This window comes from Chiloscyllium plagiosum, chromosome 7 (assembly GCF_004010195.1).
Source record: "Chiloscyllium plagiosum isolate BGI_BamShark_2017 chromosome 7, ASM401019v2, whole genome shotgun sequence".
NCBI lineage: Eukaryota > Metazoa > Chordata > Chondrichthyes > Orectolobiformes > Hemiscylliidae > Chiloscyllium > Chiloscyllium plagiosum.
In genome coordinates, this window is record NC_057716.1 from 96838087 (window position 1) to 96857074 (window position 18988).

Genomic DNA, 18988 nt, shown 5'->3' on the forward strand with positions numbered 1-18988 from the left:
TACAGGCAATTTAGCATGGCCAATTTACCTAACCTGCACATTTTTGGACTGTGGGAGGAAACCCACGCAGACACGGGGAGAATGTACAAACTCCACACAGTCAGTCGCCTGAGGCGGGAATTGAACCCGGGTCTCTGGCACTGTGAGGCAGCAGTGGTAACCACTGTGCCACCATGCCACCCACAAGGTCAATCAGTCTGCTGAATGATCTGAATACTTCATCTCAAAAGGAGAGGCATTTCCTTATTTTTCAAATGAAGGACTTAAACCAATAAAAATATTGAGAGAAAACGGACTTAGCATTCCAAATCCAATAACATTTCTTCAGCACCTTCTTCAGTTCATTAAGTTGAAAACATTAACTCTGTTTTCTCTCCGCAGATGCTGTCAAATCTGCTGAGTTTCTCCAGTAATTTCTGTTTTTAGTTTGGTTCAGATCTCCAGCATCTGTAGTTGTTTGTTTTATTTAAGATAGTGAAAGACACTGAAGCAAATCACTGGTATTGGCTAATGATACTTCTTGACTTCTTGAGGTTAATGAAGGAGAGAATCATGATTGAAAGTGTACATGGATGGTACATGTCAGTGTCATCACAGGGAGTTAGATGAAACAGTAAATGGAGCAGTGATGGTTGGAGTAGTGACAAAGTTTTTGATAGAAGGAATTGATTTTATTTTAGGGAAAAACCTGGCAATTTCAAGAACATTGGCTTCACCAAGAGTGGTTGAGCAACCGGTGGATATGACAGGAACTCAAGCTAGAAGAGGAACATTCTGTACTGTTTCCAGACAGCGTTATCTCAAGATTTTAGATTTACAAAATTAGACAGGAAGAAGAGCAGCTTATAACAAAGGGAGGTGACTTGGACATTCGGTTATTGTAAGTTGTTATTGGATGCAATATTCAAAAACTTAACTGAAAGGTGCAAAGTGAAGAGAATGTTTTGATATGTTTCATCCACCTTCTTTAATAGAAATGCAACAAATGGATTCTGAATTGTAGGAGTTAAATAAATAGCTGGCTTAGAAATTGAATCAAAAAGATTACGTTAGTTTCAATACTTGGAAGAAAAAATACCAATGAGGAAATGGAGACCACCTCAAATATCTGTCAATTAGATATGGGCAATGAACCATCAGCTGGTAGCTCCATCAGCGTTTTGTAATGGCACTTTACATGTTGCTTATGAAATTCCAATGTCAGGATTACAGAGCGATATGTTCAAATTATGCCAGACATATCATACATGTCAGGTAGAGGGTAAACATCAGCCATCAATTAAATTAGCCTTTGGTTTTGGTGCCAGCCATTCAGCAGGGTCTGAGTAGATTGTGTAGGACCCCTCCCTAAAATAACAAATGGGAATCAGTATTTTCCACAAGATTTCCTACAGCAGTGTCACTAGGGAAAATTGTTAGAACAAAGGCATTGGAAAAGTTAGTTCAATTCTTTACAGTTATGGAGTACCCAAAGAGATAAAATTAAATACAAGTTCAAATTTTAGGCTGTAAATATTCAAATATATTCTGACTTCTTTTGGAATAAAACAACTTACATTGTCTGCTTACATACTATCTCAAGCTGCATTGGAAAGGTGGCATCAATCTTTGAAGACAATGATTACAACTTATACTCAAGAATCTCCAAACCATTAAGATTAGGAATTACTTTGCTTCTATTTGGCATAAGGGGTGGCACAGTGGCTCAATGGTTAGCACTGCTGCCTCACAGCATCAGGGACCCGGGTTCCATTCCATTCTTGGACAACTGTCTGTGTGTAGTTTGCATATTCTCCTGTGTCTGCGTGGGTTTCCTCTGGGTGCTCTGGTACCCTCCCATAATCCAAAGATGTGCAGGTTAAGTGAATTGGCCATGCTAAAATTGCCCATAATGTTCAGGGATGTGTAGGTTAGGTGCATTAGTCAGGGTAAATGTAGAGTAACGGGAAATGGGTTTGGGGGGATACTCTTCAGAGGGGCCATGTGGACTTGTTGGGCCAAAGGGCCTGTTTCCACCGGGATGGGACCATTCGCCACAGCACATTTGCAGCCGACGATTCGCCACTGCCCTTTCACCACCGAGGACGCTTAGCCACTGCCCATTGGCCACTGAAGACGATTCGCCACTGCCCTTTCACCACCGAGGATGCTTAGCCACTGCCCATTGGCCACTGAAGATGATTCGCCACTGCCCTTTCACCACCGAGGACGCTTAGCCACCGCCCATTGGCCACTGAAGATGATTCGCCACTGCATGTAACTCATATATTTTGAATATAGTGTTTGTGTTGTTTCAGTAACAACTTCTTTTCATTACAGGAGAGTTATTTAAAGCTTGTAGTTTTGGAACAGGAATTTTTAGTATGGAAACAGAAATTATTGCTAAATGTGGAAATAATAAGTTTTACCATGATGGTTTTATATCAGTGCTATGAGAGAATGTTTTCCTGAAGTTAGAATTAACCAATAAAATGATATTTATTTTACCTCTTTTTTTAATCAATATGTAGTATGTAGTTGTGTAAATAAAAGGGACTGAGAAATATGAAAGAACAGGCAGGAGGAAAAACAATCAGTACATATATATATTTCCGGTGGCGAATAGTCTCCAGAGGTCAAACGATCCGAGTAGAGAAACGTTGGTGGGTGGGTTGCGCTTCGGCGGGGCGGTGTGGACTTGTTGGGCCAAAGGGCCTGTTTCCACATTGTAAGTAATCTAATCTAATCTAAAAAAAACCCAGCAGTGGCTAATCATCGGTGGCGAATATGCTGTGGAGAATCGTTACCAACTCGTTTCCACACTGTAGGTAATCTATGACTGATAGACCAGATCCTCTTAACGAATTCACTGGGTTTAGTCCTAGTGAACTAATATAGACATGAGGCAAAGGGTCCACTTAAATTTATTCAAGACACCTCGATAAACCAAACTAGCTCATGATTTGAGTTTCAGAGAAAAAAACTGACCAAAGTATTTCAGTTAATTCAAAAGCATTCAAAGTGTGCTCAATAAACAATCAAAACTAGACCAGACAAGATGTGGAGGGGCCGTTGTTGGACTTGGATGGGCAAAGTCAAAAATCATACAACACCAGGTTATAGTCCAATAGGTTTATTTGGAAGCACTAGTTTTCGGAGCAATGCTACCTGATGAAGGAACAACACTCCGAAAGCTAGTGCTTCCAAATAAACCTTTGGGCTATAATCTAGAACAGACAAAAAAGCCAAAGTTTGAAACATTTTTTACTGATGACAAGGTGTTTGTAATGAACACCTTGTTCATCTCTAGGGAACTAGTAAAAAGGGTTCACTGAACCTTACCAAATCAAAAAAAACGCAATGTAAATTATGCAGTGACTATTCCAGGATCAGTGAATGTGTCATGTGAACATATTAGGACAAGGATGATAGTCAGGTGAAAGGTGTAATCTGGTAGGAAAGAAAGTAGAGAACGAAATAATAATATCTGAAAATTGAGAATGCTCCAGAAATTGAAAATTAAAAAGCTGACCCTCCAGCAATCAGCATGTATAACATAGAGGTGTTTAAAAGGTTAGATAATTCATATTCCGGAAAACTATCAAAGTGATTTGCAGAAGTTCTTACAGAATCGTAAATAGATTTACATGAATGAATGAAAAGCTCTTTTGGCTATTCATGTTAACACTGGGGCTATCTTATCTATATGACATTTTTACAGACTCAATCTAAAGAGATTAACTCAATTTACAGAAGAGATTAAGTTCATGATAGGCAATGACATTATTGAATTAAGTCACAGTAGCGAGAGTTCACCAATGTGATTGTGTTGAAGCTGGATGGGTCGTAGGGAATCAATATCGATTATGACAAAGCCCAACACAGCAACAATAACAGGGTCACATGCTATTTCAAGATTGGAGAACTACACTGAGTAAATTTAACATGCATGATTGGTCGCCAAGTTTAACTTATTGAAAAGATATTGGCAAGTTCCACTGACTGACTGATAGAGCCAAACTACAATTAACTTCTGTAAAACTGGATGGAGTTTATCAGTGCAGACCCCTATTGTTTGGAATGAAAAATGGACCACCCCATATTCCAATTAGCCAATAAGGGAACTGATGGAAATGTAACTGCACTGTTTGCATCAATGGTTTGGTTGACTTCAGCTCAACCTGTGGAGAACAGCTACACTGGTTTTGATTTAGTTAGCTACAACAGCCAATTTCGTTATAAATCTGGGTGAAAGAGAACATTAGCCAAAGAGAAAGTGACATTTTGGGCTACAAAATGGGACATGAACAAGTGACACTCAGAGGAGTGAAAATAAGGTTAGCTGTGGATTTTCCCATGTTTAAGATGGAACATGAAAGTTTGTACTATGTTGACCAAAGATTTGTTCCAAAACTTCAGCACTGTCATGGCATATTTAAATAATTGGTTGAAGAAGGGAAGAATGTTGTAGTGGATGCACGAATGTCAGAGTACCTTTGACATTTGCCGAATTATGGGAAGCCATTCAAACTGGCTGTTAACAAAAGTGATATTGACGTGGAGTGTTTTTTACTACACGTTATGAGATGGGAAATCAAATGGCCTGTTCATTACTTTTCAGAGAAATTGACCACATGACAACAAAAATACTTCATAGTTGAGAAGGAGATCTTGAGCCTTGTATTGGCTCTTCATCTTTCTGAAATACAGATCATTAAAAATGTAGAAAAAATGCTACTTAAATGTCCAATAATCTTTTGAGTTTTGCAAAGATTTCAGGATAAGAACTTATAAGTGCTTTGATGGAATTAAATTCAAATAAAATTTGAAAATTACTCATGTGCCTAGAAAAGAAAATGTTAAAGTCTTTTTGAGATTGAAACCGAATACGTGTGATGTCTGTGGACTGAAGGAAACCATCATTACTCTGTCAGTAATGGCATGTTTAATGTGATATAGAAATAATTTTTGATGAATATTGGAAATGGCTTTTAAATATATATTTTCATTCTTCTTTGGTTCCAGTGTGATGTGTGATTTAAATACATTTTAACATAACTTATTTAGAATTACAATTTTGAACCAGTCACAGATGTGTTCGGTCTAATAATTGGGGTTTAATAATTAACTTGTCAATCTTTCTGAAGCCATGAATGGTAAACCAATATGTGTCAAAAGTAGTTGACTGGGAGCTTGATAGGGTGATAATATGAAATTGTTAGTATCGCTTGAGTTTTACAATCAGAGAGAGAAAATATTGAAAGCCATTATTTTGGTTTCGTTTTAGAGGAATCAAGAATTGATTTTTGTTTCGGAAATGTCCATAGTTCAGAAAGCATTCAGAGCCAGTTGTGAAGACATGGCTGAGGTCATATGCAAGAATAATTTCTCCTGAAGAAAGGAGTTAGTTCAGAAAAGTTAGGAAATAGGTAAAGGTTTTAGTTTGAAAATTACAGGCCAAAAGTGCTTGGTCAAAAAATCAGGTAGGGCTATTTGAAACTAAGAAAGGTTAAGCTGAGTTGGTGAAAAATTAAGGAAAGGTCTGTCAAACCCTTAGGAAAGGGAATAGAATGAAAGTGTTAAGTTAAACATATGGAAATGATTGAACTGCCTCCTTCCGGTATTTGAGCACCATAAAGTAATGGTATTGGATGGGATTTAATTTTTTCATGTGTTTGAAATTTTTCAATATGTGTTATAGTTTAATAGCTTGGTTTGGTCTATTTCATCTTAATTTATTTTGTGAGGCACAGTGACTCAGTGGTTAGCACTGCTGCCTCACGGCGCCAGGGACCCGGTTCGATTCCAGTCTCTATGTGGAGTTTGCACATTCTCCCCGTGTCTTTGTGGGTGCTCTGGGTGCTCCAGTTTCTTCTCACAGTCCAAAGATGTACAGGTTAGATGTATTGGCCATGCTAAATTGCCCACAATATTCAGGGATGTGCAGGCTAGGTGCATTAGTCAGGAGAAATGTAGAGTAATAGGGTAGGGGAATAGATCTAGGTGGGATACTCTTCAAAGGATTAGTATGGACTTGTTGGACCAAATGGCCTGTATCCACACTGTAGGGATTCTATGATTCTGTTTTATTGTTAAAACTAAATTTCTAGCAATATATGCTTATGTTTCAGTGAAAAACCACCATATTAAATGTGAAAAAAGAACCAAAACGTAATCTACCAAACCAGATTTCATTCTGGGATCTGACTTTTCCAATCATAACTTCAGCTGGGATCAAAAGAATTGTCCTTGTTCATTGGACATTGTTAACCTACTTAAGGAAGCCATACATATTTGCATTCTAAGCCTACCACTATTGTATGAATTAGTATTCACTGAACATATGAACTCAGCAACTCACGCAGTTGAGTTCACTTTTAACAAGACCATGTATGGATCACTACTCAATCCAATTCTCACAAAAATCTTTGTTGGGTTCCATGAGAAATGTGTCTTTGATGGAATTACTTTTAACCTTTGCACATTTCCAATATGTAGCTGATGTATTTGCTATAGTTAAATCCCTAGCTGCATGGAAGAATTTCCTCACACATTTCTTTGGACCCTATCCATCCTTTACTTCCGGGATCATCAGTTGAAGTATTGAAGCTGCAGGATTATTACATACAACTAGATAGAGCTATGAGGAGAAAGTGAGGTCTGCAGATGCTGGAGATCAGAGCTGAAAATGTGTTGCTGGAAAAGCGCAGCAGGTCAGGCAGCATCCAAGGAGCAGGAGAATCGACGTTTCGGGCAAAAGCCCTTCTTCAGAGCTATTCCATGTTGAAATTTCAAAATTACTGAGACACACTGAAGTGAAAGCAAGGTTCAGAAACAGTTAAAATACACACATTACTGATGTTCTAATTGTGTTCTATCTGCTAGATTAGCCTATAACAACCAGGGCCAACTTAATAGTACAGAACCCTTTTCCAATTATATTTCAGTAAATCATGTCAGTAGTATTTGTGAGAAGCATTAGTTTCTGATATATTACACATAGAGAGGAGATAAAGGGTTTTAAAGATGATGAAAACAATCACAGAGGTATATTCACTTGGCAAGGAATGTACCTGAACAAAGGATTCTTTATAAAGCTTCGCAGATTCAGGGAATGATTATGGTACAGGAGGAGGCTGTTCAGGCCATTGTATCCATACTGGCTCCCTGATAAACCTGAGTGCCATTTCCCCATTTCCTCCATGAACTTCTGCATGTTCTTCCTTTTCCATGAACATGTCTGGAGCTGTAAACCAGTGAAACCAGGAATGACCCGTTCATACGTAGGTGGCTAGAAACCTGGAACTCAATCCTCAAACTGACAATGGGTTCTACAGTTCAAATGGACAAGTCAAGACTGGGTTTGGGTCTTTTTTGTTGGCTAAGCGAATTGAGGGAACCAGCAGTGAACATAGAACATAGAACATAGAACATAGAACATAGAAGAATACAGCGCAGTACAGGCCCTTCGGCCCTCGATGTTGCGCCGATCCAAGCCCACCTAACCTACACTAGCCCACTATCCTCCATATGCCTATCCAATGCCCGCTTAAATGCCCATAATGAGGGAGAGTCCACCACTGCTACTGGCAGGGCATTCCATGAACTCACGACTCGCTGAGTAAAGAACCTACCCCTAACATCTGTCCTATACCTACCCCCCCTTAATTTAAAGCTATGCCCACTTGTAATAGCTGACTCCATACGTGGAAAAGATTCTCACTGTCAACCCTACCTAAACCCCTAATCATCTTGTGCTAAAGAATTTGAAAAACATGATTAAACATGAGAGAGGAACAAGTTGCACCTCATTATTCTGGTTAAGGTCAATTCTTCATTACTCTACAAGCTTCACAGATATAAGATGTAGGGTCATTGACCTTTTTTTCAGAGAGTATCAGTTTAAAACCTAATCTGGAATGCAGCTTCTGCAACAGTTTGGGTTCCCTGGAACAAAGAGCTACTGCTTAAAAATGTGTTGCTAGAAAAGCTCAGCAGGTCAGGCAGCATCCAAGGAGAAGGAGAATCGATGTTTCGGGCATAAGCCCTTCTTCAGGAGCTACTGGGCCATTTGATTGGCTGGTAGCTTTCAGAGGACAGATGTCCTCCCAGTAAGTGACACTTCAAAACAGTTAGTAGCCTAATGAATGGCTGCTGTGTAAGCTGGCACCTAACATTTAGATGGAGATAGAAGACATTACTCTCTATTTTCCAGTTTGAGGGCCATCTTAAAACCAAGCCATGCCATTACAATGTTAAAGTGCCTCATCCACTCCTTCAGGCTTTTCTTTGAGTCATTTCTAATACCTCCAAGATTCCATCAAGGATTGCATGTGGCAGTCCTGGAATTCCTCATGAGTCCAGGCCAATCCTAGAAGATTGGCAAAATCAGGACCCAGTCAAAATGTTCTTCCCCAAAGTCAATGCTTCCTCTGTCTTCAGTCCCAGCAATGGCTTGGGTTTCCTGGGACATAGAGCTATTGGGCCATTTGATTGACTGGTAGCTTTCAGGTGACAGACGTCCTCCTAGTTAGTAACCTAATGAATGGCTGCTGTGTAGGCTGGCTCCTAATATTTAGTTGGAGATAGAGGACGTTACCTCCATGTGTTTGTACAGCCCCATAACTTTCAAATTGAACTCAAAGTAGATAAACTCTACATCTGCTCATGGTATCAAACAACCTACTCATCTAGGTGGCTATGAGTTCAGGTCCAAAGACTTGAAAACAAAGTCCAAACTGACCATTCTGGACTCAGAAAGGGTGCTGTTCTATTGCAGGAGCTGCATTCCACATTAGGCTTTAAACTGATACACTCTGAAACGTGTTCAATGATCCTATGGGATTACTTTGAAGAAGGGCAAGTGAGGCGGGTATGGGGGTGTATTCTGCACAGTGTCAAACATCGATGTCTCACCTAACATAACACATTATCAGGGCAGCATTACAGTAAATTGAAAATGGTGGCACTGGAAAAGCGCAGCAGGTCAGGCAGCATCCGAGGAGCAGGAATGTTGATGTTTCACACATAAGCTCTTCATCAGGAATGTTGACTTATGCCTGAAACGCTGACTCTCCTGCTCGGCTGCTGCCTGGCCTGCTGTGCTTTTCCAGCACCACCATTTTCAACTCTGACTCTGCAGCACCTGCAATCCTCACTTTCACCCAGCATTACAATGAAGCCTGTGGAAGCTTCCTAAGCCTAAATTTGCTGCTGTGTTTCCTGCATTGCAACTTTGACTCCATTTCAATAAACATTTCATTGTGAAGCACTTCGGGACTTCCTAGGGTTCATGAAAGGTAACTGGAAGTCATTCCTTCTTCCTCTCAATTCTGTACCATTATTCAGGGTCTTGTGTAACTCCTTCTGCTGTAAAGATATAAATTTGCTAAGTGATCAGCTCAAAATGTTTCCAGTGTTCCCTATCTACAGAATCTCCCAGGTGTCTAATAATCTTTTCTTGACTTACTTACCAAAGTGAGGTGTCATTTTCAAAATGTCACACACGTGTTATCATCCAGAAAATGGAAGAAATAAGCTGGTCGTGCCTTGTTTTTCTATCATGATTTCCAAATATGCAGCAAGCTGTCAATTTGAAATCTATGAGCTAAGGAGTTATTCCCTTATCCATATCACCAGGGTATAACATTCTTTCCTTCAGTTACATAATTTGGTCTTAAGTAGCACTCACAGGTCGATTGGCCACAAATCTCATCATGTTGATTGAAAAACTCCAACATTAAATTGGCTCACTTATGGACTTGATCCATAGCATAAAGATGTCCAAATCAATATGAAAGATTTCTTTCAAGCATCCAATTCTTCCAAAGCATTCCTGTTTCCCTATCTTTTACATGCATTCATCCCTTCAACATATCAGCAAATTTACAACCAAAAGGGCAGCAAGATGGTTCAGTGGTTAGCACTGCTGCCTCACAGAGCTAGGCACCCACGTTCGTTCGATTCCCATCTTGGGGCGACTGTCTGTGTGGAGTTTGCACATTCTCCCCCTGTCTGCTTGGGTTTCCTCCGGGTTCTCCGGTTTCCTCCCACAATCCAAAGATGTGCAGGTTAGGTGAATTGGCCATGTTAAATTTCCCATAGTGATAGTTGTGTTAGTCTAGGGTAGGGGAATGTGTCTGGGTGGGCTACTCTTCGGAGGGTTGGTGTGGACTTGTTGGGCTGAAGGCTATTTCTACACTGTAGGGAATCTATTCTAAAAAAGGCTTGAAATGATTGAATACTTTTCATAACCATTGTGTGTATGATGTACAGCTTATGGAGCACTCCTTGAAGTGTAGTCACTGTTTTAATGTGGAATATACAGCAATCAATGGGCACACAGCAAGCTCCCCAAAAGCAATGTGATAATCTCTATTTGTGATGATGATTGATGGATACTTATTAGCCAGAGCAACAAAGAGAATGCCTCTACTCTCCTTGAAAACAGAGCCATTTCATCCTTTATATCCACCTGGGAGGGGGCTCAGTTTAACATTGTATCTGAAAAACAGTATCTCTGACAGTGCAGCACTCCTTCAATTCTGCACTGGAGTGAACACAAAACCTAAAGACTCAAAGTGCAAATGCTCCCAGTTTTGTGTTATAACTGACACAACATGCTACATCAATTCAGGTCTCTGGGGCAGTTCCACCCTTCCTTCACTCCACTATTGCTAGTTGTGCTTCAATTGTTTAAGTCCTTGACTCTCTCATTCTTTCCCTGAACCTTCTCACTTTTCTACTCACCTTTTTGTATTATTATAAAACCTACCACTTCCGTCAAACTTTTAACTATTTGTCCTAAGATCTCATTTTCTTGGCTTGGTGCCATTTTTTTGCCCTTGGAGTATGTCAAGATAGTTTGCTGCCTTAAAGTCTTATGCTGGACTTTTTATTTGTTTTCTTTTCTTTTATACCAAATACTCAAGTATCTGTAGCAAAATTAGAAATTGCTAGAAAAGCTCAGCACGTCTGGCAGCATTTGTCCAGAGAAATCAGAGTTAACATTTCAGATCTGCTGACCCTTCTTCAGAACTGATGGCAGCTTGGAAAATGGCAGCTTATATGCAGAAGATAAAGTGGGGGGAGGGAGGGGGGGGAGGAGTAAATGGTAGGTGCGGATAGAGTCCAAAGAGAGAGAAGAATAGTTGGACAGATAAAGGAGAGGATAACAATCTGTCTAGGACAGCGAATAGCTGTTAATGGAGACTGTTTGTGGCTAACAATAGGTAGAGTGGAATGGCAGACTATGTGACAATAAAGCCTAGTGTATGGGATTGGGACTAGGACATGTGAGAGTTCAGGCCCTAAAATAATTGAACTCAATATTGAGTCTGGAGGGTTACATGGTTCCCAAGCAGAAGTGAGGTGCTGTTCTTCCAGCTTGGGTTGAGCTTCACTGGAGCACCGCAGCAAGCCTGAGACAGAGATGTCGGCCAGGGAACAGGATGGTGAGTACTTAAATATCTGTACCTAGGAACCTTTGTATCTAAGTTGGTGCTAAAAATGGTGAGATTGCAAACTTTTCACTGCACTCATTGGAGTCCATGTGACAATAATGCAAATTCAATTCCATTCTGTTCAACTCAAGTTGTCACTGTTTTAATCTAGCTTCAGTTCATAACAAAGTAACAAAGAAACAAAGAAAATTATAGCACAGGAACAGGCCCTTCGGCCCTCAGAGCCTGCGCCACTTAGGTCCTCTATCTATACCTGTCGCCTATTTTCTAAGGATTTGTATCCCTCTGCTCCTTGCCTAGTCATGATATCTGTTTAGATACATCTTAAATGATGCTAGCATGCCCACCTCTACCACGCTGGCAAAGCGTTCCAGGCAGCCAACCACCCTCTGCATAAAGAACTTTCCACGCATATTTCCCTTCAATTTTTCCCCCTTTCCTTGAACTTGTGACCCCTAGTAATTGAGTCCCCCACTCTGAGAAAAAGTTTCTTGCTGTCCACCCTGTCTATACCTCTCATGATTTTGTAAGTCTCAATCAGGGCCCCCCACAACTTTCATCTTTCTAATGAAAATAATCCTAACCTACTCAACATCTCTTCATAGCTTGTGCCCTCCATACCAGGCAACATCCTGGTGAACCTCCTTTGCACCCTTTTCAAAGCATCCACATGTTTTGGTGATGTGGCGACCAGAACTGCGTGCAGTATTTCAAATGTGGCTGAACCAAAGTCCAATACAACAGTAACATGACCTGCCAACTCTTGTACTCAATACTCTGTCCAATGAAGGAAAACATGCCATATGCCTTCTTGACCACTTTATTGACCTGTGTTGCCACCTTCAGGAAACAATGGACCTGAACACCCAGATCTCTCTGTACATTAATTTTTCCCAGGGCTTTTCCATTTACCATATAGAATTGGTCTTGAATTGGATCTTCCAAAGTGCATCACCTCGCATTTGCCTGGATTGAACACCATCTGCCATTTTCCTGCCCAAGTCTCTGATCTATCTATATTTTGCTGTATTCTCTGACATTCCCCTTCACTATCTGCTACTGCACAAATCTTGGACTCACCTGCAAACTTGCTAATCAGACCACCCAAACCTTTTTCAGATCATTTATGTATATCACAAACAACAGTGGACCCAGCACGGATCCCTGTGGAACACTATTAGTCAAGTTCTCCATTTGTTCTCCATTTTGAGAAGATCCTTTCCACTACTATTCTCTGTCTCCTGCTGCACAGCCAGTTCTCTATCCATCTAGCTAGTACACCCTGAACCCCATGCGACTTCACTTTCTCCATCAGGTAACCATGGGGAACCCTATCAAACGCCTTACTGAAGTCCATTTATATGAAATCTACAACCCTTCCCATATCAAACAACTTTGTCACTTCCTCAAAGTTTTATTATTTTATTATTAAGTTGGTTAGACATGACGTTTCCTCCACAAAACCATGCTGCCTATCACTGACAAGCCCATTTTCTTCCAAATGTAAATAGATCCTATCCCGCAGTATCTTCTCTAGCAGCTTCCCTACCACTGACATCAGGCTCACTGGTCTATAATTGCCTTGATCATCCATGCTACTCTTCTTAAGCAAAGGGATAACATTAGCAATTCTCCAGTCCTCCGGGACCTCACCCATGTTTAAGGATGCTGCAAAGTTATCTGTTCAACCCTCAGCTATTTCCTCTCTCATTTCCCTCAGTAACCTGGAATAGATCCCATCTGGACCTGGGGACTTGTCCACCTTAATGCCTTTTAGAAAACCCAAAACTTCCTCACTCCTTATGCCGACTTGACCGAGAGTAATTAAACATCCATCCCTAACCTCGACATCTGTCACGTCTTTTTCCTCGGTGATATCGATGCAAAGGGCTCATTAAGAATCTCACCCATTTTTTCTGACTCCACGCATAACTTCCCTCCTTTGTCCTTGAGTGCGCCAACCATTTCTCTAGTTACCCTCTTGCTCCTTATATACGAACAAAAGACTTTGGGATTTTCCTTAACTCTGTTTGCAGGTTGATGAATGAAGTGAGGAAAATATAATATAGTGAACTCAAGAGCTTGTTGAAAGTTGGGGAGAGGCTATGATTCTGTATACACAATAGATAGAGCTTTTCTTTGCATGAAACCATTCTTCACCAGATCTGAGGGTGTGCAACACCAGCACTGCATGCTTAAAATGGAAATCATTCCAATCTTTACTCCAAGGATAGAGTCAGAGAGTTATAGAGCTGTACAGCACAGAAACAGACCCTTCAGTCCAACCCGTCCACGCCGACCAGATGTCCCAACTCAATCTAGTCCCACTTGCCAGCACCTGGCCCATATCCCTCCAAACCTTTCCTCTTCATATACGCATCCAAATGCCTTTTGAATGTTGCAATTGTACTAGCCTCCACCACTTCCTCTGGCAGCTCATTCTGTACACATACTGCCCTCTGTGTGAAAATGTTGCCTTTTAGGTCTTTTTTATATCTTTCCCCTCTCACCCTAAACCTATGCCTTCTAGTTCTGGACTCCCCCACCTCAGGAAAAACACTTTGTCCATTTATCCTATCCATGCTCCTCATGATTTTGTAAACATCTATAAGGTCATCCCTCAGCCTCCGACGCTCCAGGAAAAACAGCCCCAGCTCATTCAACCTCTCCCTATAGCTCAAATCCTCCAACCCTGGCAACATCTTTGTAAATCTTTTCTGAACCCTTTCAAGTTTCACAACATCTTTCCGATAGGAAGGAGACCAGAATTGCACGCAATATTCCAACAGTGGCCTAACCAATGTCCTGTACAGTTGCAACATCACCTCCCAACTCCTATACTCAATATTCTGACGAATAAAGGAAAGCATTCCAAATGCCTTCTTCATTATCCTATCTATCTGCGACTCCACTTTCAAGGACCTATGAACCTGCACTCTAAGGTATCTTTGTTCAGCAACACTCCCTAGGACCTTAGCATTAAGTTTATGAGTCCTGCTAAGATTTTCTTTCCCAAAATGTTGCACCTCGCATTTATCTGAATTAAACTCAGTCTGCCACTTCTCTGCACATTGGCCCATCTGATCAAGATCCCATTGTAATCTGAGGTAACCTTCTTCGCTGTACACTACACCTCCAATTTTGGTGTCATCTGCAAACTTACTAACTATACCTCTTATGCTCACATCCAAATCATTTATGTAAATGACAAAAAGTAGATGACTCAACACCGATCCTTGTGGCACTCCACTGGTCACAGGTCTCCAGTCTGAAAAACAACCCTCCACCACCACCCTCTGTCTTCTACCTTTGAGCCAGTTCTGTATCCAAAAGACTAGTTTGCCCAGTATTCCCTGAGATCTAACCTTGCTAATCAGTCTCCCATGGGGAACCTTGTCGAACGCCTTACTGAAGTCCATACAAATCACATCTACCGCTCTGCCCTCATCAATCCTCTTTGTTATTTCCTCAAAAAACTCAATCAAGTTTTTGAGACATGATTTCCCATGTACAGTGGAAAAGGACATGGAAGATATAAAATGTATGGAAATTGATGGTGACATCTTGAAAAATGTCCATAGGTCTATTAGCTGGATTGTGAGAAATAATTAAAAATAACACAATGGAATTGAGTTTCCTGTATTATGTGGCTAAATTCTTGACCAGTAGGTAGCAAAATCTACAGTGCACTGCTTATTTTAGTAAATTATCCTCATTCCTTTTGGACTGCTTAAGCATATCACATTGAATGAAATGTTCAACCCATGGTTTAGAATCTCTGAGCCAAGGAGAATCTATAACAAATGTACCTTAATTTGTCATTCAAAATCTGTCCTAGCACTTAGCTCAGCACAGAATCAAGCAACTTTCACAGCATTCAATTTTACATTTGATTTCATCACTGGGCTCCCATAACCATGAACTCTAATTTTGAACCTCACCAATGTGAAGTGGGTCACTAAAGAATGTCAACGCCCTTCAGCATATGAACATACCTTTATTGTACATAAATAAAGGGGACAAGCAGAACCTTCTGGATGAGGAGATGAAAGATGGCTAAGAGTTTTATATCCACAAGGCATGAGCAAGATTATAAATTGATTAAAAAGTTAAAACACTATTAGTTTAAATCTTACAGATAAACTATGCTTGACTAAAACATGGTCACTGCTGATCACTTGATGCCAATTGACCACAATTTCTGGAAAGTTCCACTTAGCAGTAACCAAAATGTGGCTTTGGACCAAAGTTCTTTGGACAGTCATGGTTTTGATGTGGATGGACCTTGCAGGCAACAAACACAAAAAGACAAGTAAACAAGATGGCTCACCAGTTAGCTCTAAACATAAGGCGGCAGCAAAGTGGGGTGGTGTAGGAGTGTCGATATAAATGAATTTTGCATGAAGTGGACAAAGCTGAAATTTGTTCAATTTAAGTGAAAAGAATTTTCTTCAGATTATTTGAGCAGGCGATTGGAAACTGGGTTACGGGAGTAAAGTGGGTCACTAAAGAATGTCAACACCCTTCAGCATATGAACATACCTTTATTATACATAAATAAAACAAACAAAACTGCATGCACATAAAACAGTTTAGAAAGTTCTTCACACAAAAAGCAAAAGAAAACTTTGACCTATTTCCCAGAAATATCCATCACAAATACTGACATCTCAGAGAACTTTTACTCCTTTTTCAATTCTTTACTGTTGCTTTCTGGTTCTTCTGCTTTGACAGCTGTGACGGTTTTATGACTTTTAAATTTATTTTTATGGCATAAACCTCTTTTAGGTTCAGACAACTTGAACTTCTTTATAAGTTCTCACAAAGTGAAGGCTTTACAAACCAGAACTCCTCTGCTAAGATGAAAACTGAACTGAACTCAAGTCAACTCCAAACTAGTGAGACCTGGGCTCAGTCTCAGTCACAGCAGGATAAACATTTGATCAATGAATAGCTAAGGTATCATTCTAGTCTCTTGACCAAAGCACACTGAAAAGTATGTAATAGGTCACTTTTCTAAGTGAACTTCAGGCTGTTAAAAATACCTTCACTTTCACATTCACATTCACTGAAACCAAAACCCACCTGATTCTAGGTTAAAAATCTAAATTCCAAAATTTATATAATCTTCTCTGTAGCTTTATTACAGTTGGCTCAATTGACAATAAATAAATTAATTCAAATCAAATCAATTGGCAGAATGACCTCCTTCTGCACTGGAATATTTTGTGATTCCTTGTGCTTTTTAATGTGAATAAAGTTCCTCTTTAATTTTGTAAGTCATTCTGCTTCAATTGCTTAATTTCTAATTTCAGATTCTTATAATCCTTCGGCTGAAAAGAAATCCTTTCACTTCCTTTTTGCCTCCAGAAACTAATACCAAATTTATGCCATTGAGGGAATTGCTCAGCATATCTGATTATCTTTGAAAGAATCACATTGTTCGCCCTCATGGGTATTTATTTATACAAATTTGCAAGCTGCATCTTTGTGTTGCTTGATATTTTGATTTTGCATGAAATACACTTTTAGTTGCCAAGTAAACATCAGGTAAAGTCACTGTAGTCCCAAAGGACCACAGAGCTGCTCTATCATGAGAGAGAGACAACTCGTGGTGGTTTAACCTGAGAGTCATTATCCCTCAGGCAAGGGGTGAGATTGAGAGGTGGGGGAAGTCTTCATGGTAACCTCAACCAGTGCAGTAATTGAACCATCACAGTTGGTGTCACAAACTGGCTGTCATGTGTGTTGGTAGTGATGTGGAGGAGCCTATGTTGGACTGGGGTGTACAAAGTTAAAAATCACACAACAGATATAGTCCAACAGATTATAGTCCAACAGATTTATTGGAAGCACTAGCTTTCAGATCGCTGCTCCTTCATCAGGTGGTTATAGCAAAAGATTACAGTGTCATAACAGTTACATCACACTGTAAACGTTTGCTATGAATTCTGTTATCTTATACTCCACAACTACCTGATGGAGGAGCAGCGCTCCAAAAGCTATTGCTTCCAAATAAACCTGTTGGACTATAACCTGGTGTTGTGTGATTTTTAACTATGCATGTTTGTTGTATCAGTAGAAGTGAAGATGATGAGTTCTGTAAACCAGTGATTTCTTAAGTGCTATATTTATGCAAGATGACTTTGTATTACTGGGTGCCGTTTGTGAGATGGTGACTGGCATTTGTGAAACTATAACCCAGCAAGTATCAAAGGTCCAACAGTGCCAATGCATCTAGTCACTGCATTCCAAATAGTATTTAAGAAATGCTTTCATCTGCAGAAAACCTTTGTGCGATGTTGATATGAAGAGTCAGCAAATTTAAGAGAATGAACAGACTGGAAGTGGGAGATGGAATGGGTTGTAGAGACAGGCAGGGAGATTCTGGAAAACATTGTTATTGAAACATTGTACCTAGGTGGAGACAATTTATCCACTGAGAGAGAGAGAAAGATGGATGAAACAACAAAAGAGAGCTGAACAAAAGATGGTTGAAAGAAAAGAGGAAAGGAAGCAAGAGAGAAAGATAAAGGAAAGCAAGAGAGAAAGATGAAAATATGTATGGAAGAGACAAGGACAAAAGAAAGAAAGAATGAAAGAGGGACAGAAAGAAGAAAGAGGAAGAAGAAGAAAGCAAGGAAGGAGTTTCTGCTGAAAGAATGTGAACACAAAGGAGCTCAATCGAAAAGTAGAAGTAATTGTTTAATTCACTCATTGGACATGTGTGTCACTAGCTAGGCCAGAATCTATTGCCCATCCCTAGTTGTCCTTGAGCAGGTGGTGGGAGCTGCCTTCTTGAAGCATCTGCAGTAGGTAAACCCACAATTCAGAATGGTGAGTGATTTGGAAGGGAACTTGCATGAACATGGATTCCCATATATTTGTTGCCATTGCCCCTCTAGATGGAAGTGATTGTGGATGTGGAAAGTGCTGTCTAAGGATCTTAGAAGCCTTGGTGGTGGAGGGAGTGGATGTTTATAGATGTGGTGCATGTGAAGCAGGCTGCTTTGTCCTGGGGATGGTGTCAACTTCTTGAGTGTTCTTGGAGTTGCATTCATCCAGGCAAGTATTCCATCACACTCCTGACTTGTACCTTGTAGATGGTGGACAGGCTTTGGGGAGTCAGGATGTGCTGCATTCCTAGCCTTTGACCTGCTCTTGTAGCCATTGCATTTACATGGTGAGTCCAATTGAGTTTCTGGCTTGTGGTAACCCCCTAGATGTTCATAGTGGAGGATTCAATGATGATAATGCCATTGAGTATCAAAGTGGTTAGATTGTCTCTTATTGAAGATAACTATTGCCTAGGATGTTTGTGGCTTAATGTTACTTTGCAATTTTTAGCCCAAGCCTGGATATTGTCCCCAGGTTTTGTTATAATTGAACATGGACTGTTTCAAATTTATCCTGCCTCTATTCCTGATGAAGGGCTTTTGCCCGAAACGTCGATTTTCCTGCTCCTCGGATGCTGCCTGACCTGTTGTGCTTTTCCAGCACCACTCTGATCTAAACTCAGTACCTGAGGAGTCATGAATAGTGCTAGA

General features: G+C 40.3%; 1 protein-coding gene across 1 annotated transcript in view; it reads right to left on the minus strand.

The window, feature by feature from the left end:
* LOC122551782 (contactin-associated protein-like 5) overlaps positions 1 to 18988 on the minus strand; it is a 1086426-nt gene that overhangs the window by 13776 nt on the left and 1053662 nt on the right. The gene's annotated exons all lie outside the window — the stretch shown is intronic.